The 24,410-nt window shown below is 33.8% G+C and overlaps 1 protein-coding gene across 3 annotated transcripts in view; it reads left to right on the top strand.

The window, feature by feature from the left end:
- Positions 1-24,410, top strand: part of LOC113514522 (neuroligin-4, X-linked-like) — a 103,755-nt gene that overhangs the window by 23,686 nt on the left and 55,659 nt on the right. Inside the window, exon 1 of one of the 3 annotated variants that reach the window (XM_052900807.1) lies at positions 7,635-7,745. The exons of the other annotated variants lie outside the window; for them this stretch is intronic. The gene's annotated coding sequence lies outside the window, so the exon portion shown is untranslated. Of the gene's footprint in view, positions 1-7,634; positions 7,746-24,410 lie in introns of those variants that run through there. 3 annotated transcript variants of the gene reach the window in all.

Raw genomic sequence — 24,410 nt, 5'->3', positions numbered from 1 at the left:
AAAACTAACTCATCACACACAATCCATCCATTTTATTCAATGAGAATAACTTTATTTATGTAGGTCTATTAAATTCTCTTATGGTCAATTATGATTCAATATTTGGATGAATACCGTTACAAGCAGCAGAAGCTGTGTTTCAACCGTGAAGCAGTTGTGTTTGCATGGACGGACAGCCATTTACTGCACAACTGCAACTGCAAGTAACAGCCAGGTACTGCTTATGTCTATAGGCAACAGTTACCACTTTCCACCAGATGGGCCCAGTTTATTTGCTATTCAAAATTGTATAAAAAAAACATAAGTTAATGTGGTCGTTATTACAAGAAATTATAATATGCAACTATTAGAACAGACCAGTTTTCATAAACTGCAGCCGTTCACGAGTATGACGGTTAGGCCAGCCGTTACTGTACTTTATACATATTAAAAAACTCTTGATAAACGACCATAGAGGTCGTTTATCAAGAGTTTTTATTTATGTATTACGACCAAGAACATTGTAACGTACCCAAAATGTCGATGTTGAGTGTAAATCACACAGAAGTAAATGAAACTCTTTCTACCAGTATCAGCAACTATCTATTAGAAATTCAGTTCTCTCGTTCATGTTCTAATCCTAACTATTCAGCCTCCGAATTCATGAACTTCTATAGCCCCAGTTGTGTGAGCAAGTCACAATTACTTTATTCCCGGAGCTCATATTAAGTTTCCGTCCCAAAAACATATGTAAACAACACTGTACCAAGAAATCCCATTTCTGATAAAAATAAGGCGAGACGTTAACGAGGTCTCTGTAGTTAGGCGAGCTTGAGTACGGCGTTCCTTATGTATAGTAAAATAAATGAGATAAAACACAAAATTTCATGTAGTGAATATCTCTATTATCTTGGTTGTAATAAATTAACATTTTCTTTCATAAAAAACATGACTTCAATTCTGTTTTTTTTTACAACACACGAGCATTCGGCTTACCTGATAATAAGTGACTACCGCCCTCCATGATCACCCACAACACCAATAGCGTTGCAGTGTGCTGCCGGCCTTTTAAAAAGGAATATGCTCTTTTCATGAAGGAATACTGCTGCTGGAAGTTGATTCCAAAGAGTGGTTGTGCGTGGAAGAAAGTGCCTTGAAAAACGCACGGTGGAGGACCGCCACTCGTCCAGATGATTGGGATGAAACTTTAGTTTATGGCAAGTTGTACGGTGGTGAAAATCAGCAGCAGGTATCAATCCGAACAATTCCTCAGGTTGTCTTTTATAGATTTTACTTTTATAATATTTTTATACTTTTTTGTTTTTACAATTGTCATATTGCTCTTTGTCGCTTTCTTAGTCTGTTTTCCATAGTTTTCTTTATATCATTATTTTTCTATAAACCTATTGTTAAATTATACTAAATTTATCAATATACAGTCCATAATATTACTCACATTGGTAAAACCATTTGTATTTATAAACTAAAATACTGAAATGATTTTTATAAAAATTCTATGAGACGAATTTATAAGTACTTTCAGATCAAAGTCATTTTCCAAATCGGTTTATAACTGACAGAATTGAGAGGTAACAAAAAAGAGAAAAAAATTACCTAATCGAAAGTCGGTTGAAAAAAGACAACGAACTTTCGCTTAAATAGATCTATAGTATTTATTTAGCGAAGTATCGTAGATAGATCTGTGAACTGGATACTGAATATATACAATATAAATATAATATAATCGTATAATGGCCATCCACTGTCCACATCTCCTACAATCACATATCTTTTATATATACATATAATACCATATATCAAAGTGTAGTCTCGATTTGACACCAAAAGATTAGTAGGTATTTTTAAGCAATTAAAAAAAGAAAATTTGTCTGTATTATTTTTATTATGTTTTCTGCAGTGTGATTGTGATTAGACAGTGTGATTAGAGAGAAGTGTGGACTGAAAGACGATGTAGTGACAAAAATTGAAAAAGGAATGTTGCGTTGGTTTGGTCATTTGGAGAGGATGGATGAAAGAAGAATTACGAAAGAGATTTATCGAGCAAGAATGAATGGAGATGTCGGTAGGGGCCGCCCTAGACGGACGTATGTCGACCAAATAGGCGACGTGCTGAAGAAGGGCCAAATTAAAAGTACCCGTAACCGACGAGCGTGTATGACAAGATTGATGAATGTGGAAGAAGCGAAAGAGGTTTGTTTGACTCGAAGCATTTGGCGTTCCATTGTTTCTGCCTACCCTAATGGGAGACAGGCGTGACAGATATGTATGTATGTATGTATGTTTTCTGCGATATCTTTATTAATTTTAAAGCTATTTTAATAGTTTTTTTTTTCAATAGTTAGAGTTCATATATGCAAATAAATTATCGATCGACACTCCCCTATTGGTCTGAGGTAAATCTATTTAGTGCGATTGAAGTCGACGTAAGAACAAGTAATCTAAGTTTATATAATATATATATATAAATATTAAAAACTACATTTGTCATTGTATGTAAAAAGGTTAATTTTGAACATAACTGTCAATCTCATCCAAACGATGCACGTATTGTATTCAGTTATTGATATTTGTCATATTTTACTCATTCGATATCAAGGAATTTTATCAACGTTGCGCCGGAAACATGAACGTATTAATAAATTGTATACTCCAGTTTGGCATCTCGCAAACAACGACTCTCAAACTTCCTTTTATTGCGTAGCAGAGCAATAAGAGAATGGGACGTCGTTATAACAAAAACACGAATACACATTTACAGAGAGAACTCACATAAAAGTTACGTATGTGGACTCCGAGCCATCAGTGCGACCAATTCCGTAATGATGGGACGCTGATCCCACGAGAGAGAGAGAGAGTTCAAATAGATGAAATATATTGAGAAAGTTATGACACTGTGATTGATGGTGGCCCCTTAAAAAAATACGACGCCGGAGCGGATATTAAAATAAATCTTGGCGGATCCGTGGAAACAGAGGGGTTAAAAGCAAATCAAATAACTCATAACTCATTTAGTCTCATCAATATCTTACAAAGCTTACCAAAAAAATTTAATGTTTGTATTAGAAAAAGATATTAGTAAGTAATATGCGTGATTGAGAACTTTGGGCTGGCAATCGTTTACTTTTTATTTTTATAAATTAACTTGTGACAGGGACTTGGTGTCTAAAATTTGAGCAACAAATTTTCTACAAATTGTAACTAATTCTCTCATAGAAATTAAAGAATATTGTAATTTGTAGATATGAAATTATCTTTATTATTATTTATTTTTAAAATAATCAAGTACTTTTTTATACCACTGGGGTGGCAAACAGGTATACGGACTACTTCATGGTAGCCTATGAACGCCTGCGATACCTGAAGAAACCTCTTTACCCCTTTTTTTAAGAACCCCATGCTATAGTCTCTTGGAAAGACCTCGACAGGAAGCTCATTCCATAACCTGAGCATTTGTGAGAAAAAACTACTACAATGTACAACAATAATCAAGTTAGTAATATCCAATTATAGGTATCTGAAATCGATGAGCCTAAAGCTTGAGGTAGTCTATAATTTTCGCCTAACAAAGGTAAAAGGCACGAGATAATATAAACAATTATTATTGATAATAAATCTGTAGAATGTCAAATCAAACTTAAGGTAAAGGAAGTAAAGTTAGTACAAATTTCCAATTAAATTGAAGTGTTAAAATAATTTCCGCAAACACGTTTCAATGGGATATTAAATAAAGACCTGAGGAAGCTGCCGCTCTGGTTGTTATTAATAATTTCTTATTGGCGTGCTTTATAAGACTAAGAGCCATCATCAATAACCAATCTCGGGGAGATGAAAGCAATAGAAAATAAGAAAATACTTTTCTTTATTATTCAACGAAATTTTGTCAATAAATACTCGTTTCGTTTCTTTGATACTGCGACGTCTGAAGCTCAAATCCTATTCACAAAGAAAGGTAATTTCGGAAGTTCCATGTCAACTGTATTAAAATCCTTTTGACAGAGTATATTCATAATTTTTAATTTACTGCCAACACAAAATCCAAACATTTATTGCTATAAACATGCTCTGATTTCATGCTTGTATAATTTTGGATCACGTCATCTCCATTTTTGGCATTTAGGCCCTGCGAGATTTTGTATGAATCATTCATATGGTAAAATAGTAGAAACATACAATAATTTCATATCATATTTACAATCATCTCTTTCTTAGTACCTCCTCACCTAGTGAAGGATGGCATATCAGGTCACGGAATCTGTCCTTGTGTCTTGCGAGATGAAATAATTCGGGTGTACTCGCATTGCTCGTTCACTTCCGGATATTGCGTAGCCAAAACTTTTTTCTGCGACCAATCTTTCTCTTACCTTCAATTTACAACATATTATTTATAAAACTTATGTTTATTTTTTACTTGATGTCTTTTCACTCGTATATATATAACAGAAAATTAATGATCTCGTCGTATTTTTGTCGTTTCCGACAATTATTTTGACTTGATCCGAAAATCTTCTTCAGGGGGCGTTTGGCGCTATGCGTGACAGCGTCTCGCCTCGCACTGTGGGCTGTTTTAGTTGTTTACAATATTGTAGAATATTAGTCTATACATATATTTTTTAGACTCTTTAGTTATTTCGGCGAATAATAAAAAATAGTTGTCGTTTACACAAGCGAACAAAGCAAATGGATCACATACAAAAACCTTTCTTAAGGTTGTCTGATTGACTGATTAAACAACATTCTTAAGTTTTACTTATGAAAACATAATAAAATATAATATTTTTTCACATATTACTTCAATATAAGCCTTAAAGACATATATTAAAATATAAAAGCATAAAGGGAATTGAATACTAAAATTTTCTTTATATATTTATATTTAATTTTGCGATATATCACAAAATTTAGTTTGCCAACCACCAAGAAGAATAGACTTGAAGAAGCTAAAAAAAAAACTATTTTTTTATTTGCAAAACCTTAGTAAGAAAACAAGTACTCGTATATTTTTAATGATAACAGTAAATAAAAAATAATATAGACCTCTTACCAACAAAACCATCATTATGTTCAGCGCGCCCCGCGATAATCAGCCTTCTAACCACGCAGCCGTCCCGTTCATAATGTAAAAAATGAAGAATTACACCCATTTTACGAGAGGGACTTTTTACGGGCGAGCGATTCAGCTGACGCGCCTCCAATACTTTCATGGTGATAGGCTCTTATTTCCCCCTCCTTGGCTTATTATGAAATCGTCCATCCTTTATAACTGGTAACTACTTTTTGTTTTATCAACGCCTCTCAACGTTATGCTTACTTGGAAAGATCTTTTCGTGACGTCTTTATTACTAACGACCTAAATCGTTATATTGACTGTTTTTATTTCCTCGTCAATATTGAATATGTTTGGAGGGAGAGAGGGATTATGCGCAATGGAGTTTAATAGCCCCATTGCTAGCAATATGCCTTATTAGGTCGACCTCCACGTGGTTCCCCCTGGAAACCATCGTGAACAATTCTTGTTGAATTCGTCACGATAGGCTAACTGACCTACTTCATCCTCACCTATCATCCTTCTCTGGTGCCCCGCCGGTGTATATCGATAGCGCGGGTGGGGCTACCATTCCATTATCATCCATCAAAAAAAAATTTTATATGAAAGATATACTCAGCCTTGATTATTTAAAATCTAAGTAGATAACATATATATAACATTGTTTCATTTTTTCGTCTATTAAAAAATGCACCGCCTACGAATTTCCCGGTTTGCCCAATGGTTGACTGGTAGAGAACACCGTCCGGTGTTAAGTCCACCAAATGTACATAAAATTTTACTATGCATTAAAGTTTAAATAAATAAAAAATAAATATATCTAAAAATGAAGATAGCTTTCCACAAATAAAATCCACTTTAATTGTGCCAAAACATTATACATAGACATTTTGATTCGTACATTAAGGATACTTGGCCGATTTTGGAAAAAATTCTATGGAGCCAATCTGTATATATATCCTTTCTATAAAGAATTTTCCAAATCGGTTTATAACTGACGAAGGTATGGGGTAACAAACAAACAAAAAAAAAACAACCAAATTGAGATCCTATTTCTATTTGAATTCAGTTTATTTTCCCTCTGAAGAATATTTATTTCGACCTACATCACTTAAACTAAACACGGTGATTGTCAAATCAATATTTATATGCTTATAAATTATTTGAAATATTTTACCTTATGAAATAAAACTCTTTGATAATAATGAATCCCTTCTTTTCCCGTTGGTGTCGTATAAAGCGACTAATGGAGGACGAGGGATGGACAGCAGCGTCCCTCTTAAAATATCTCTAAAAGTCTAACTGCGGTTGTTAACTCGCCTGCCAAGCGTGGCAACTACGGGCACAACTCCCCTCATGAGGAAGGCTTATGTGCAGCAATGGACAGTTATCGGCTATAAAGTTTATTCTCTTCACAATATTAGTTGCACATCTATTATATTCAAATATATTTATTTTTGGAGGTTACATATGTTAATGTATTGTGAAGAACTGGTGTCTGAAGTAGGATAAACCTGTATTACAGATCACCAGGTCCTCATCCCACTGTTGTTGTGTTGGCACTATTATACAATTTGCTCTGGCTATGAATATAATAACATTTATATATATATATACTTAAGGTCATACAACCGCTATATCCTACACACACTCACACAAATGTACATTATTTCAATAATATTTTCTTTAATTATTTTAATATTATTTAATATAAATAATGAAAGATTTTTACGGGAAACAATAAATTTATGTATTACAGTAACAGAACACACTCAGAACCGGTATGTCGACGCGTGTACTGTCGGTTCCCAACTGGCCATAATAAATTACCTAACCTCACCCATAGAATGTCCGCAATAGCGGATAAAAATCCACCAACGTCCGCGGATGATTGATGATTGCGGAAATCTTCTTCATCCTCTTATTTAATAATAACTTCTGTATTAAGTACAGTTTCTAAATGAAGCCACGGTTCGCCGAGTCATATTTGTATTAAAAGCAGGCTTTTCTTTAGAATGTTCCATAACCTCAAATATGTTTCCGTTTGGAAAACTTGCGTGCGCGGAGCGAGATGTTGACCTCATATTATATTTTCCTTATAATTATTAAAAAGTTTTTTGGTTGGTCATAGATGAATAATCAATGTTTACATAGAGATTCGTTATATACTCGTATTCTGTTTATTTACTAAAGTAATTACTTTTTTTATAATTTTTTTTCTGGTAGTAATTAGATTAGATTAAATTTGTTTATTTGCCAGAACATTGTTTTTTACAGATATTGATCCATTGTGAAGTACAAATGTTCACCTTATAGTGTAAAGCGTGCAAAATTATTATTGGGTACAAGACACATTACATTTAATACATACATATAAGTGACTTAACAATACACCAACTATTTATTCAACTTGTTCAAAATAAAGCCTTATCCCTTTGTAATAAAACACAGATTGTTTACAATATTGGAGTCCGTCATTATTATTTTTCTCCCACCTTACTTTAACGAATAAAAAAAAAAGGTACTGTCTGAATGGAAACGTGTGCGCGGACGCTTGCTCCTGTAAAATAAATATAATTTGTGCGTTTTTAAACTGTATGTGCCCTGAAGAACCTGCAAGAACTTGTGCGTGCGTGAATAAAGGAGTTGAGGAAGAACTGTCGATCACCTACAGCAGAAAAATTCACGAAGTCGATCCCAGGTTAGTCCTCCTCGACAGACAGAATCTTTCCCTTATAAAACGCTTCCATTGCGGTGTTTTACTCCATAAACATTTTGGTAGCAGAGCGTGGTTAATAACATATCTATAGGCACATACAAATTATATATTTATATGCCTATAAACTATGTGTTTAAATACTCAGTCGAAATGTATACTCGCATAAAAGTATTAATCAGTCGACTTCAAAAATAAGGATATTATCAAATCGGTTGTATTTTTTTTATATTTGTTATCTATTAACTTCGTCAGTTCTAAAGCGATTTGGAAAATTATTTATTTTAAAGAATACGCTTACAGATTGGTCTCGTAGTCATTTTACCCAAATAGGTTTAGTAGTTTAGTTTCTAAATCAAAATAACTGGTTTTATTACATTCGAAGTTGGTTTATTTTGTTCTAGACAAGGGATTGTTAGTAATAAGACCTAACAGACCTAATTTACCAGAGGGAGACTTTGTACAAAAGTCGATTGCTTGGGTACCTCTGTCACATTCGTGTTTCAACCGTGAAGCAGTTGTGTTTGCATGGCTGTGTTTCGGTTTAAAGGGTGGGATATGGCGTGAATTTACTGGGTACAGAGGAATAACACCTGAGTACTCAGAAATGGCAACGCATGGGGGGTATCATGGGCGAAACAGTATACTCTGTTATGTACATGATACTGCTCATATCTATAGGCGACGGTTACCACTTTCCATCAGGTGGGCCGGCAGCTTGTTTGCCATTCTAAGTTGTATAAAAAAAACTTATATGCTACAGTACACATATGAGTAAAAGAAAATCTCACTGATTGACTGTCCACTCTAGCTACTGCCAAATGTAGGCACAAACAATATAATATTCTAACGATGAATAATTGCATCATATTCATAATTTGAGATAACGCCATTGCAATCTAGCTTATCGGCGGCTTTATTTACGACGGGTCATCATGAACGTTCATTCAGGACGTTTCCCTTGCAAACGGCTCGTAGCGCGACGTCTACTGGGCGCCACCCTTAGACTCGTTTCGGATAATTGCGAACGCTTCCTGCCTAAATTTCCACTTTCATCTTTGATTTTAGCATTTAGGAACAATTTCATTTTCCCCGGTAATTAGGTTACCCGAGTCATTCTTGACTTTATATTTATTTTATTGCGACTAAAGGCACTTTAGTTGGGTGATTTTGTATTACGTTTACGTTGTAAGAATTTTAGTTTTTGTAATATTTTTAAAGACATTAGCTAGCGTGCGTGAATAGAACATGGTATGACAGAAAATAATCTATAAGTATGTAGGTATATTTATATTTGTATGTATTTTTATTACATATTTGTATATTTATGTAATATTTATTTAATGTATTCATGTATGTGTATTTATATAATCATAATGTACAGTAGTTCTCTATTGTATGTGTTGTAATTTTTTTCACCGCATAATAAATTTTCTGTTTTGCCAAAGGTTGACTGCGAGAGAATGCTATATAGTATTAAGTCCGCCTTTTGTACCAGACATGTTTTTGTGATGTGGTCAATAAAGAATAAATAAATAAAAAAATTAATTAAATGAAATGAAAAATGTGTATAAAAAATACTTTAGGTAAATTCTATTAGAAATGGGTAAGTTTGTTGGATTTGGATGTTTATTACTTTTTCACGCAAAAAATACTGAACGGATTTAAATGAAATTTGGTACACGCATAGATTGTAACCTACCTTACGTATATACGATACTTTACGTGTTGATACATTCAGGGGAAACTGCGGAATACAGCTAGCTAAATTCATTTTTTTTTAATATGTTTTTTAATTCTGCATTTGAGGATTTTGAAATGAAATAATATTTACATGCCAAAGAGGCCTTCATATCGATTATTGATTCTACGAATCACTCACTACGCATGCCAGCTTGTTTCATGTATATAAGAAATGTGATTTAGCCATAGTGACACATTAAATGCTCAGCTAATATGAAGAGATACATTTCATGATTTTAAAATATGTTAAACATTTTATTTCCGCGTTTCTCAGCTATCCGAGTATTTTAGAATTACACCAGGAGATAAATTTCTCATGTATGACCATTTTAATTTATCAATCTAGTATACTTTTGATTCGTTAACAATTCCAACAGAGATTCGGAGATCTTCTAAATCTCTAGCTATGACTAATACTCGACTACATATTATATGGCTATAACAGAATTTTAGTGTTTTGCTCTCTTGAGGGCAAAACAATAAATCGAATTGTGACCATTATGTGTTACCATGGCACACGCATAAAGGAACAAATAGTTGTTTTAGAAAGAAAGCTTTTTTTGTATATATGCATTCTTTTATATCTTTTTACTGTGTATGTTTTTTTTTATACAACTTAGAATGGCAAACAAGCTGACGGCCCACCTGATGGAAAGTGGTAACCGTCGCCCATAGACATGTGCAGTATCATGGACATAACAGAGTATACTGTTTAACCCATGATACCCCCCATGCGTTGCCATTCCTGAGGATTCAGGTGTTATTCCTCTGTACCCAGTAAATTCACGCCATATCCCACCCTTCAAACCGAAACAGCCATGCAAACACAATTACTTCACGGTTGAAACACGAATGGGACAGAGGTACCCAAGCAATCGGCTTTTGTACAAAGTCTCCCTCTGGTATATTGTTATTTGTGTGCTGTGAGTAATGTAAATAAATTATATTATAGTTTTTTCATTGATAAACTTGAAACGGGCAATATGTAACAGTAGTGTCACCCTGTCACACACAAGGCTAACGGAACAAAGAAAAAACGATTACAGCCTAATAATAAATAATTCTTTTTCGCGGAACATTTTCGGGAGCATCAAAGAAGGAAGCTTGTCACAAGTACTCGATCGGTTTCCCTCATAATAACTTTATGATGGCGACCGAAATACGTTTTGTTTTTACAATGTACTTTATTATTGTCAACAAGCTCTTTCTACTAATAATCGTTTAATTTTATAAAGAGAAAGTCATTTGATATTCACCAAAAGAGATTTCCAATAATTCAACAATAAAATTAGGTTTTATTCAGATCTGTCTATTATGTTAACAAGTACACTGTCAACGAAATTTTTATACGACAAGCAGCTCTCGAAAACTGTCATTGCAATCGGATAATTCGAGACGAAATATTGCGAGAACGAATGACTTAACAGAGGTGCTGGAGTGTCCGTCCGTCAGGGTAAGCCTCGTTAGCTCGAAAAGAGATTTTAATCGTACTCAGCATCCATCGTTTACTGGTAGGGGATTGGCGGAATGATAAATGGGGCGGGATGATTTGTGCATGTTCCCTTGTCGCCGTGTACTGGACAGGATTTAACGGAGGGGACATTTTTCTAGAAAATGATTTATACTTTGCATACTCGTATGCTCTACTAGTGTTTCGTATTTATTTTTAATTCAAATGGTTAGAGGACGTACTGGTAATGTGTTTCTGTTAAATATGAAACCTACATTGTTCATTATTATGTAAAGTACATATAATTTTAAGTACAAATATTCATAACAATGGCATATACATAAATTAATGGTTTTGTAAGTGTTGCTTTGTAGGAAGTGCTTAAGGTATAATAATAATTAATTTAAATAATTCATGAGTTATCTTCTTGCTACCAGACGAGTAACACTTTTGTAACTCAAAAGGGGTGAAAACAAATATTTACAAAACCCAAAACTAAGGTAACTGTAAACATTACCATTCAGCGAATCCCACACAGGCTCATTCCAACAAACGCATCGACATTGCTGATGTAATGAAATGCAAAACGACACCAGGTACCAAGCTTTTGCTAAAATGTAAAGCATATTTCAGCTTACACGGCTGTTTGAATCACAAACAAAGGGTAGAAAATGGGGGAACGGATGGGATAGGCTCGGTAATCGGTGAATACAATACAATGTTACGGTTTCTGACCATAGGAGATATACAGTTATGGCTTAAATTTCCCCTGTTCAGTTTTATAATGGCTATTAGTTTTAACAGGTATGAGTAGGGACTTGCATGATATATCGTAACGAGATTATATCGGCACGATATAACAGATAAATATATGCAAATATGTACATTTATGAAGATACTTTTGATGTTCAACCGACTTCAAAAGGGGGGGAATTCAGTTGTATTTTTTTTATGTATATTGCCTCGTAACTCCGTCAGTTTTAAACCGATTTGGATGTTTTTTTTTTCAAAATTTTAATTTTTTTTTTATACAACTTAGAATGGCAAACAAGCTGACGACCCACCTGATGGAAAGTGGTAACCGTCGCCTATAGACATGAGCAGTACCATGGACATAACAGAGTATACTGTTAAGAATAATATTAAATTTATTGTGCTGTGCCCTAAAAAAATATTACGCTAATATCAGATTTATTATATAGTTTTTTTAAGCAACTTAGAATGGCAAACAAGCTGATGAAAAGTGGTAACCGTCGCCTATAGACATGAGCAGTACCATGGATATAACAGAGTATACTGTTTAGCCCATGATACCCACATGCGTTGCCATTCCTGAGGACTCAAGTGTTATTCTTCTGTACCGTGTAAATTCACTGCCATATGACCACCATTCAAACCGAAACAGCCATGCAAACACAACTGCTTCACAGTAGAAACACGAATGGGACAGAGGTGTCTAAGCAAAGGACTTTTGTACAATCTCCCTATGGTATCAATACTATTACCTGAAATACTTTTAAGAAACGATCGTTTTACATAAATAGGTCCAATTATGAAAACATTCAATTTGGTGAAATCTGCGTAGTTTGCGTCTGGTAAAATATGTAGCTATGTAAGAATTATTCCTAGCTACCAGTCTAACTCTGAGTCTCGTCTGAGTGATTTGTATCGTGATCTAGTTATTCTTAACATAGTAAATATACAAGTTCAAATATTATAACTAACTGAACATTTACTTCCTTTACACTTAAACTGAGTTGTGGCCATTTTGTATTGCTATGGCACACTCACAAACGAAAGTTGCATTTGGTTTTATGTATTTTTTTGCCATTTATGTTATCTCGCTTTTTTTTGTGTATGCATGTTGTAATTTGTGTGCTGTAAGTAATGCAAATAAAATTATCTATCTATCTATCTATCTATCTATCTACTTGTTAGTATTCGGTTCTCTTTCCTTTAATGATATATTATTTCTGTCTAATGGTGATACACATATTCTTTGTGATATATCGGATTTGTATAATTCTCGTATTATGCTTAACAAAGTCGAATGTTACATTTACTAGAATATAATATTTAACTAGGCTGTATCGATCGAGTCGTATATCGACTGAATCGACTTTCGCAGTTAACAAGACGCCTGTGAGTAGTGTGAGAGAATATTTACTTGGTTTAAGATAGTGAGTATGTTTTATTTTTTTTTTCGAATCACTTTTCAATACAAGTTGTCACAAACCCACAGACTCATTAATGGACCATTCGCTACTGAATTAATTAAAGTCCGCTAATGGTCGGGCTGGAGTCATTTGCATATTAATCTATTAGAATTCGAACTTGCTCGCCAGGGATTTGGATACAATCCATTTGCTATTTTTTTATTTTTTTTATTTTTGTTGTCGCTTCTACTGACGGAATGGATGAGGACATTTACTTTTTATATGCGAGTTCGAATTTCAAATAATAATCTGTTGGGCCATCATATGGTACCATCCATCACTATATATATATATATATATATATATATATAAAATTCTCGTGTCACGGTGTTTGTTACCAAACTCCTCCGAAACGGCTTTACCGATTTTTATGAAATTTTGTGGGCATATTGGATAGATCTGAGAATCGGCCAACATCTATTTTTAATACCCCTCAATGATAAGGGTGAATGAACCCCTAAATAATTTCTTTGACACAATTTTTTATTTTTATTTTAATATGATTTATTGAAAAATACATACAATTTCAATTTTTCACCCTTTTACGATCAACCCCTATTTTTTAATCGCGATTTTTATATGCCGCAATAGGGTTGCAAGATGGAAATCGAATATAATAATTGTAGTAGGATACATTTTCATGTATAGTTCTAGAAATAATGTAATATGGTAAAACAACGTTTGCCGAGTCAGCTAATATATATATATATATATATATATATATATATATATATATATATATATATATATATATATATATATATATATATATATATAAATAAATATAAATTGCGGCATAGAAATAACATTATATACTGTTCCGGAACTCTATACCTATTTATTCTTAACTTGTATACTTGTATAATATATAAACTATGTAAATTACTAAATATAAAAAAAAATATATAAAACAGAATTCCCTTCCATAGTATATTAAATGTGACGATAAAGTGTAGAATTATTGTCGTTTAACTATAAAAAGTTCAATGAAATTTTCAATATGAATCATAAATACTTTATGTTTCAAGTTTAATGTGTCTTTGTAACTTTAGGAGAAGTATTGTAACTTTAGGCTGAAACAGTAAGCTCCGGATGTAGTCACTTAATGATATTATAATAATTGGGCCTCTGTAAAGGATGCGAAATAAAAAGCCAATTTTTAGATGCTGCCTATGCACTGACAGAGCACGCACTAAACCAAGGAAAAGGTAATTCTATATTTATAAGTATGTATAAGTAATACGTACCCTCAGTATTTAATTTTTATTTACAATGGACTGTATTAAATAAGTGGGTATATTTATATAGGTATAGAAGTAAAAAAGTACAAATAATAATAAAATAAACTAAATCGTAATGCGTCGCCTACAGCTTCGTCTCGTCATTCCAACGGCACTAATGTACCATTTAAACTTTTCCCAATAAAAGCCAAACAAATAAATTTAAAAAATACTTTGTTAACAATTAAAGCAATAAAATGCAGCCGCACTCAATTCAGCGATTAAAACTTGCGGCGCGGTCCTCGTCGCGTACGCGGTCCATTTCACGAACGATAGCGATTTCATAGGCTACAGCGGAATGGCTTTTTGTTCGCGTGGAATTTTCTGCTCGGCCGCGGACCCTCTTGCCTCAGTGATCAATCAAACGGGTGCCAGTGATTAGGTAGACCCATTTCCGCAAACGTGTTATCGTATACATATCACGCATTCAGGGAGCAGTACATTAATTTCGGTTGGTGTAGTATATTTATGTACAGAAATACATATATGGAAAGGCCGACAGCACACCTGCAATGCCGCTGGTGTTGTGAGTGATCATGGGTGGCGGTAGTCACTTACCATCAGGTAAGCCGCATGCCCCCTGTGTTGTACAAAAAAAATGCATCAAATTAAGGAAACAGGCAATAAAATAGTTCATGCCATATTTGAAGTTGACCAAATATTGAAGTCTAATGTGAAGCTCAAGAGTGTTGACGATGTGGCAATATGGATAGCAGAATTAAAGTAGAGATGAGTGAAGGATTTTATAATACAAGTTGATGGAAGACATGGACTATCTGCTACAGTTCATAAATAGTCGGACAATAATGTTGTTACTATTATAGTTTAAGATAATGAGGAACTATTTTCAACATCAGAAATTATTTTCATAAATACCAGAGGGAGACTTTGTACAAAAGTCGTTTGCTTAGGTATCTCTGTCCTATTCGTGTTTCAACCGTTTGCATAGCTTTGTTTCTGATTGAAGGGTATATTGGTACAGAGGCATAACACCTTAGTCCTCAGCAATGACAACAAATGGGGTGTGTCATGGACAAAACAGTATACTCTGTTATGTGCATGATACTGCTCATGTCTATAGGCGACGGTTGCTACATTCTATCAGATGGACTGTCAACTTGTTTGCTATTCTAAGTAGCATAAAAACGAAAAGATAGTTTAATTTTTATTTTATTTACTTATAGTAAGCAGAAGAAATTGACTAAAAATTATCTTTAATTTTAAAGGACTATCAAAGGGTTACCTATTAGACTGTGCTTTTCTTTTTGGAATAGGATTACAGATACGATATTAAAACCCCTAAGAAAGTAGTGTATTCTTTCCCAAAAGATCCACAACGCACCTGTAATTTCTTTAATGTTGTAAGTGCCTTCAAGAAAAGAGCATATTCCTTTTTAAAAGGCAATTTCTTTGATCTTGAGCCGCATGCTCGTTTGCCCCCTGTGTTGTAAAAAAAAGTGTCTATGGGTGGTAATAATCATTTAAAATCATGTAAGCTGCATACTCGTTTGCTCCCTATGTTATATAAAATACTTGTGTTGGTCTCATATTAGTTTTGTCAGCGTTAAAGTCGCTGTAGTTTTTTGAGGATCAAAGACTTCATATTTCGTTTGCGTTTGATTATTCTTACCACATCGAAGTATATTAACACTAAATTTAATTACATAATTTACTTCTTTACTGGCAACACCACAGAATTTAAAAAGAGAAAAACAGAAAGTAACAATGATAATTCTAATAAAAGACATTCATTCATTCCACATGATTGATTTGTACAATATAAAAACAAAGCCACCTTCGTGCACAGGAAGTGCGGTTATTTCGTCTAAATAATTTTGGGACAATGGTGGAATGGTTACGACATCAATTCCTGTTGGGGCGAAGGAAATTGAAAGGTCCCCAGAATCAATCAAACGTTCCTTTACACATGAAATATTCTATTCATCGGAAACATTATTGGCAAAGTTATACGCAGGTCGAATAATAGAATTTAATTATATTGACAGATTAACAAATGTTAGGAATTAAATCGGCAACAGGCTTCAGAAGTCCCGTGAAAGCATCATATTGGAAGGTGTGAGTATAATGGAATGTGTTCTATAATTTAATTTAATTAATGATATTTTGTATAAGTAAATTCCTTTAGAAATTTGATACTTGTTATGCATTGGATGATTAAATTTCCAAATGTTTTTATTTTCATTATAATTATTTTTGTCTCCTTTATTTAAAAATGTAATCAAATATATTAACTTTGTTTTTAACACCTTCAAAGATCTTAATTCCAATTTTTATTTAATTATGATAAATTGTGATTTTATCAATTCTGAATTGAATTTAATATTCAAAATAACCTCATGTTAATTTTAATAATATGGGAACAAAATTTTGTGTCAACAACAATAATAATTCTAAAATATTCACTATATTGTGTAGATAGTTGGAATTTACACTTATTAGACAAGTTTAGAAGATATGGTTGCTTACGAACTTTAAACTTCAAACGCTTCCACGAACTTGTTGAACCGTCGGCAGACTGTATTCAAATAAAGCAAACAACTTGAATTACAGGGCCAAGTTAAATATATTATTGATGAGCATTACCAATATTAGGTTAGATACAATCAAGTTACATTCAGAGTTCCGTTGCGGAACACGCCCGGAATCCGTAATGCTTGTATCGGAGTCCTCGTTATGGCGCAATGACGGGTCAGATTTACAAATTGGCCCTTCTGTAGCCCACACGCTCTGTTTGTCTTTTAGCCCGATCGAATGGTCAAAGGGCACCGTTCATTGGGTCAGCTCGTTTGTCGGTCTAATGCGACAGAACATGGAAAAAAAGTCAAAGATTACACCCGTTTAGGGATAATGGACGCCGCTTTAGGTTACGGTTCACGATGCGAGCTGTAAGTACTTGGACAGCGCTGCGAGATACTTTTTTTCCTGTTTTGGAGAATGTATTTTCGAACGTTTTTAATGGAGGCTCCAAAATGAAGCTTGATCTTAACTTGGTTTTATTTTTCAGTGCATGGTACTCGTTATCTTTATATATATATTTTATTTCTATCTACTACTATAAGAAAGGATCTTATTGTGATCTAAGGCTCACTGTATACGGAAACGTAGCTTCATAGACAAAATAAAAGGGGTATATAACTTTACTTTACCAGAGGGAGACATTGTACAAAAGTCGTTTGCTTGGTCACCTCTGTCTCATTCGTGTTTCTACCGTGAAGCAGTTGTGTTTGCATGGTTGTGTTTCGGTTTGAAGGGTGAGATATGACAGTGAATTTACAGGGACCACACAACAATGTTCTAACTATATCGTATTATTTTACAAATATCAATCTCTTCTATATTAATAAAGATGTTACGTTTTATGTATAAATACTTTTCATTAACTGAAATAATATAAAAACCTTGAAAAAATAATAAGATGGAACATCAAAAATATGTTTAAGCGTTTATTCGTCAGACTCGTACATTACGCAAACAGTCCTTTTGATTTCTTAGGCTTATTGCTCAAAAGGAAATAAGTCGCAAAACAAGAAGCTCGCGTGGAAATTTCGACAATCTTTTTATCCGTCGTCATATCAAATTGAAAAGTATTCAAAAGGACACGAGGGGTGGCAGGTCCGGGGTCAGTGCGAGCGAGCTACCTGACCCGTCCGTAACTATCCCTTTTTCCAACTTATTCAGGATCCTACCTTTCTTTCGGGGTTTTCAATGATACCCCGACCCAGGAAATATTTTGACAAACTAATATTAGTTGTGGTTCCAGTTGAGATTGCCTCCATCCGCCACACAACCCACCTCGTTTATTCAGGGCAAGTAAATACTTCATTGCCGTCTATCAGATGTTATATTTTTATACATTGATCCGGATTATACGATTTGTCCTTTTGTTATATTTTTAGAATTTAATAGAACGAGCTCGTTTGCTATTACCATTGGGATTAAGGATAGATTTTTTTTATTCAATGATTATGAATAACTAGACTAGATAAAAATAAATTAACTTAAAAAATTGGATATAACTATTTCCAATAAACTTTCATTTTCTTCTATGTAATAGTGCGCCACCTATCCTTTGTCTTTTTCTCAATGTCCTCTACCCAAAGGTTGTCTGGAAAAAATTGTTTAGCGATAAATCCGCCTTTTGTATCACTTCTCGTTAATATTTACTGTATTTATTATTTTGTACTTGGTGCTATAGAGTGTAAATAAATTAAAATAGTTTAAGTAGAAATTTATCAATAGATAGATGGATCGTTAAATTATTCAAAATATTAGATCGTTAGCATGCATATTGCATATTGTGCCGCTCGTGTTAATAGGTTATGTCTAAGAAATATATTGGACCTGCTTTAGCGCTCCACTGTAATTCCTGTCTGTAAGATAAGTTTCTTTTTAAAGATTTATCTACAGACATAATTTACAGCTTACCATAAGCCTATCATGAGCGAAACAGTATACTCTGTTATGTCCATGGTACTGCTCATGTCTATAGGCGACGGTTACCACTTTTTATCAGGTGGACCGTCAGCTTGTTTGCCATTCTATGTTGTATAAAAAAAAAACTTTACTATTATAATCTTTTGGAGGAAACAATAAAGAGTATCTATCTATCTATTTAATTATTTATAGACTACAGCTATTTATAACAATTTTAAATGTTCAATAATAAATATACCGTTAACGATGATGCTATATTATATATAGACTTGGCTACTATTGTAAATAAGTAACTTTTTTACTTCATTTATAATACATTTTTTTTTCAATATTATCATCAGAATTGACGCGTAATACGAAAGTTCACACAAAAGGCATCCGAAGTGAGAGTATAATGATATTATGTGCATTGTTAATGGGTGGTGGGTTACGTTCTTATTCACATTCACTGTCAGCGACGACGTAAAAAAATATTGGAATAATAATAATAGCAGCCAAGAATATGAATTTATACTTTCACAAAGCCTTATTAAATTAGATTAATACTTTGTAACGTCGAGGCTTAACTCAAAGTACAAAAGGCTTGAGCCACAATTAATTTCATGGTATGTTGGTTTAAGTGAATTACATGAAAAAAGGAGAATCTAATCTTGGGGGCTTCGCGTAAAACGTAGTAATTTTATAATATGAAATTTTGGAAAAATAATTAAGCCATAGATTTTTTTATATTTTTTAATAAAAGTTATATGTACTTGTACATAATTATAATATATATGACAAGTGGTTCCAGCATAGAATGGGCCACCCCTATCTTGGTTGAGGGATGGGTAGCAGCGTCCCTCTTAAAATATCAATAAAAGCCTAACTGGGGTTGCCAACCCGCCTTACAAGCATGCCAACTACTGGCGAAATCTCTCAAAGAAGTATGTATTCGCCAATGGACAGATAATGACTGACGTGATACATGTAATTCTTATAGAAAATTAATTTTTTTTATTTTTTATTCAAAGTATCATAAACAATTTCAGCACATTTACATTTAGAAACTTTCCGAGAGTTTAAAATATTTTTAAACCTTTCCATTACTGCAGAACTTTCTCGAAATTGTTTACAACATGTGTTCCGTCTCTTTAAAATATCGGCGCTGTGAATAATGGAAGGTCGTCCCCGAAATGTTCAGGGAAACTAAGCCGAGCCATATTTTACTTTTATATTCTCGCGGGCGCAGTTCCTCTATCACTCCATCCTTCTAAAGTTATTACCCTGATATGAGAACCCGCACGCAAAAGCCGCTGAATATATTTTTTTTTTGGTGAAAACTTATCTGAGCCACCTTTATTTTTCAGTCTCTCAAAAAAAGTTTCTACCAATAAGAGTAGACGTTATGTAGAAGGTACTGATTGAATTTAGAGACAGTTTATCGTTGCCGTAATAAATATTGTTATTACACTTATTGGATACAAAGTTTACGATGGCCATAAACAATTGCAGTGTTCTTGAATGAAAATTGAATTGATGGAAAATGGAATTACGTCGTCGCTCGCTTTCCAAAGTTACACGAGTATGTACATACACGGTCATCTTACTCAGCTGTCCATTGGCTAGAATTACAATGAAACTATCTACTATTTTTAAATAAAGTTCATTAAATCATTCATCAATCAATCCACGAATCCAGTATAATAATAGTCACTGGGGGAAAGGGATCGTTAGTAATGCGGGCTACCAGTCACATTACTAGCAATATACCCTGTCAGGTCGACCTCCACGCGGTTCCCCCTGGAAACCATCGTGCTGAGTTCCAGGTGTATTCATCACGATGGGCTGACTGACCTGCCTTTTTTCATTATTCACCCATCACCCCTCACTGGTGCCTCGCCAGCGTATACCGATAGCGCAGGCGGGGTTACCATTCCATTAATGCATGATTAAAAAAAAAAGTACAAGAATAGTTTTAGAGTGGTGTTGGGGTTACCTCGCTTTTGTAGAGCCTCCAGTATGTTTGTTCAATCTCGCGTAGATGATTACTACGCTATAAGGAGAAAGAGGAATGCGTCATTGCTACAAAGGGTTAGGACAAGCACCAACAGGATTCTAAAAGTAATAGGCGAGAAATATAACTCGCCTATAATTGGGCATTTCATTCAGATGCTGATCTAGTCGGCTGGCTCACATCTGAGTGAACTGCTTTAATTAATTTGCTTTTCTTTTTTACTAACATAGTTTGTAAGAAAACTGTTACTAACAAAATGGACCAAATTGTAGTCTGAGTAATAAAGTATATTATTATTATTATTAAATATATTAGTAAGATAATATAGGTATTTATTCATATATATATATATATATATATATATATATATATATATATATATATATATATACAAATATGTAAAAAATATAACCTATCTATTATATACACACCTCACATCTAGCTACTGTAAATATCAAAAACAAGACCTTAAAAAAATACTTAAAGATAAAAAAATTCTTTGTGATTACTGCCAACTGATAGGGTATCTAGGAGACTTGTTGCTTTTCCACGTTGAATGGTTATGGAGATGCGTTGACCAAAATATAGGTCAGCCTTCCGGTCACCAGCACAGGTTTTGCACCAGCCAGTTTGATATCGACGGTTACCACTTTCCATCAGGTGGGCCGGCAGGTGGTAAATTTGTTTGCCATTCTAAGTTGCATAAAAACAATCTACGATCTAACGATTATGTGGTTACGCCTATTTCGTATGATACATACATGAACTTATGCCATTACATCATTATTGTTTTGCAAACTATCCTAGTTGTTAGTGGAAAATTCGAGTTACCTACATTTTGCTGGGCGTAATCAAATTTAACGAGGCACGGCTACCACCACTCAGATTAATTAGGTTTGTTACTGTACTTGAGCTTGGAGGGTTAGTTGGAAATTTAAAATTGTCCGTCGTAATATACGTAATCATGTCCTAACAACGCACCGTTCGCCATTACCAAGAAGCTTATCCCTTTACTCTAAACTCGAATAACATAATGTGGTTTCAGTGGAATTTCCTCTCGTAAATTCAGATTGTCAAAAAGTGTCATGTTTTTTTTTTTTTTTTTATATATGGGTAAAACCATTTTATATCAGAATTGGGTCCACGATAGGGACTACTCACACTTATTCAACTCCATTCGCGTTTTGCTGAACGATTTTGGTCAAATTTACACAGCTTTGCTTCTATCAGCCGCGTGCGGCGTCGTAAGAATGAGAAAAGCCGTCATAGCGTGCTATCTCCGCTGAAATGCTTGTCTACTGCGTACGGTGTTGAATATGCTGCATTTCGTAAAAATATAATATATAACTATAAAATACATCTGCACTCTTTAATTCTTGCGTACATAATGATTACGCAATAAATCAAATCAATGCAAAAACAATACAGGTCGCAACTTGTCGACAAGGAGTCGCGAAACATCCCTGTAAAGAGCTGTTTCGCCGCGTTCGACAGTGAATGCAGTGGAACTGCGCTGAACGCTCTCTATAGCATTCGCATGATAAATACACATTTATCCTCATTTTATACTGAGTTGCCACGAAAGCAGAATAGACGCGGAAAGCTGAATGGATGCGTACACGTCTCCATACAAAATCGTTGTTTTCTATGGACAAAAGCTGAATAGAGCTGAATAAGTGTGAGTAGTCCCATAGTCATAATTAAATATTTAAGACTGCAGGAAGGCAACAAAATTCTCCTAGTATGTGCATAATTTTGTATAACAAAATTAACAAAGAAATTAATATTTTATTATTCTCTATCACATTATAAAGCTAAATACAATCTCCGAAATTGTCTTCTAAATATAGACTATGATCGGATGGAATTATTATTGAATTGATACTTTTGTAAATTAGTAACTGTATAACACTATATATTAGGTGTAATACTATTCGTTATTAAATTTACATACATGCACTCCTACTCAGCCATCGTCTCTCATACATACATACACTTTTACATTGCCCATTCAAATGTCATGCACACACATACACACACGCACACACACACACACACACACACACACACACACACACACACACACACACGCTCGCGCACGCACGCATGCACGCACGCACGCCCGCACGCACGCACGCAACAAGCACGCACAAATGCACACATACACATTTCCATCACACACAATTTTACTGAACCCATAAATTATTGTTTCCCTAAATCTATGGGCTTTCTTATAAATTTTGTTTTTGTATTTTAGTACTATTCTATTTCATATTATTTGTTTCACTAAAAATGTAATACAACAACATATGGAAGAGGTCACTAACTTCTGAAACACTTGTTTTTCATACTTACCTGGGGGGTTAGGGACTTCACACTATATTGTAACAATGAGTGAAATAAAGATTTATTATATTATATTATGTTACATTTTTATCAAAATGGTTACAATGGCATACCATCATACAGGTTGTGTACTTACTCTCTGTCATCATACAAAAAAAAATCAAATCGTTTAGAATAACATTATCTTATGAAAATATATATAAAGTTTTAGTTGCTTTTAAATATTTTTGTAATTTAATACTATTTTTGTCATAATCACGTCATAGTTCACGTAGTATGTTAATTTTATGTAGTATTTTAACTGTCGACCCTCGACCGTACCCCCCTTCCCCCTTCCCACCTATTGCTCATACTTCATTTACATGTTGCAGTTAAACTTTCAACGCGAACAATGTTAAATATGTATTTCAAACTTTTGAATAATTTACCAACTATGGCAGCTGTAACTCGACCGTTCTGCATTTCATCTGACTTTAAAATTATCTGATCTGCTTTGAAAATAATACTTCAGAAAATGAGAAGAAAACTTAAGAACTTGCAGCAAAACATCGAAGTCGAATCATCAGTCGTTTAGGATTCGAGGCCGAAAACAAGTTAATTGACTACAATTTGTGTCTATGGGAAAGTTAAATAGAAAGAAGGTTCTATTACGTGGCACCTGTTTCTATTCACTATATTTCAAAATTCTAAAAAAAACTTCTTCTTTAGTAAAAGCTAAATGCAAAACCGATATAAAATTTACACTTATAGATTCTGATTCTCAGAACATTCAGTACAGAGGAATACAGGGGTATAATGGGCGAAACAGTATACTCTGTTATGTCCATGGTACTGCTCATGTCTATAGGCGACGGTTACCACTTTCCATCAGATGCACCGACAGATTGCAATTCTAAGTTGCATAAAAAAACATTCGTTAGCGGAATACATTTAAAGAGAGGTATTTTATTAAACGACTTCAATAAGAATATAGTTTTTAATTCAATGGTCTTTTTATCTTGCATGATATTGTTACATGATATGGTTACAGTGAATTGGTCACAACTCAGTTTATTGCTTTGCCCTCAAAAGAGCAAAACACTGATATTCTTGTTGTACTAAATTGAATGTGACAAACAGTACACCTACTTATTACAAAATTAAAATATATTTACATAATACGTTTTA

This window comes from Galleria mellonella, unplaced genomic scaffold, assembly GCF_026898425.1.
Source record: "Galleria mellonella isolate WM207_F2 unplaced genomic scaffold, CSIRO_AGI_GalMel_v1 utg654, whole genome shotgun sequence".
Taxonomy (NCBI): Eukaryota; Metazoa; Arthropoda; class Insecta; order Lepidoptera; family Pyralidae; genus Galleria; species Galleria mellonella.
The sequence above is the reverse complement of the archived record's forward strand: the minus strand, read 5'-3'. Positions and strand labels throughout refer to the sequence as shown.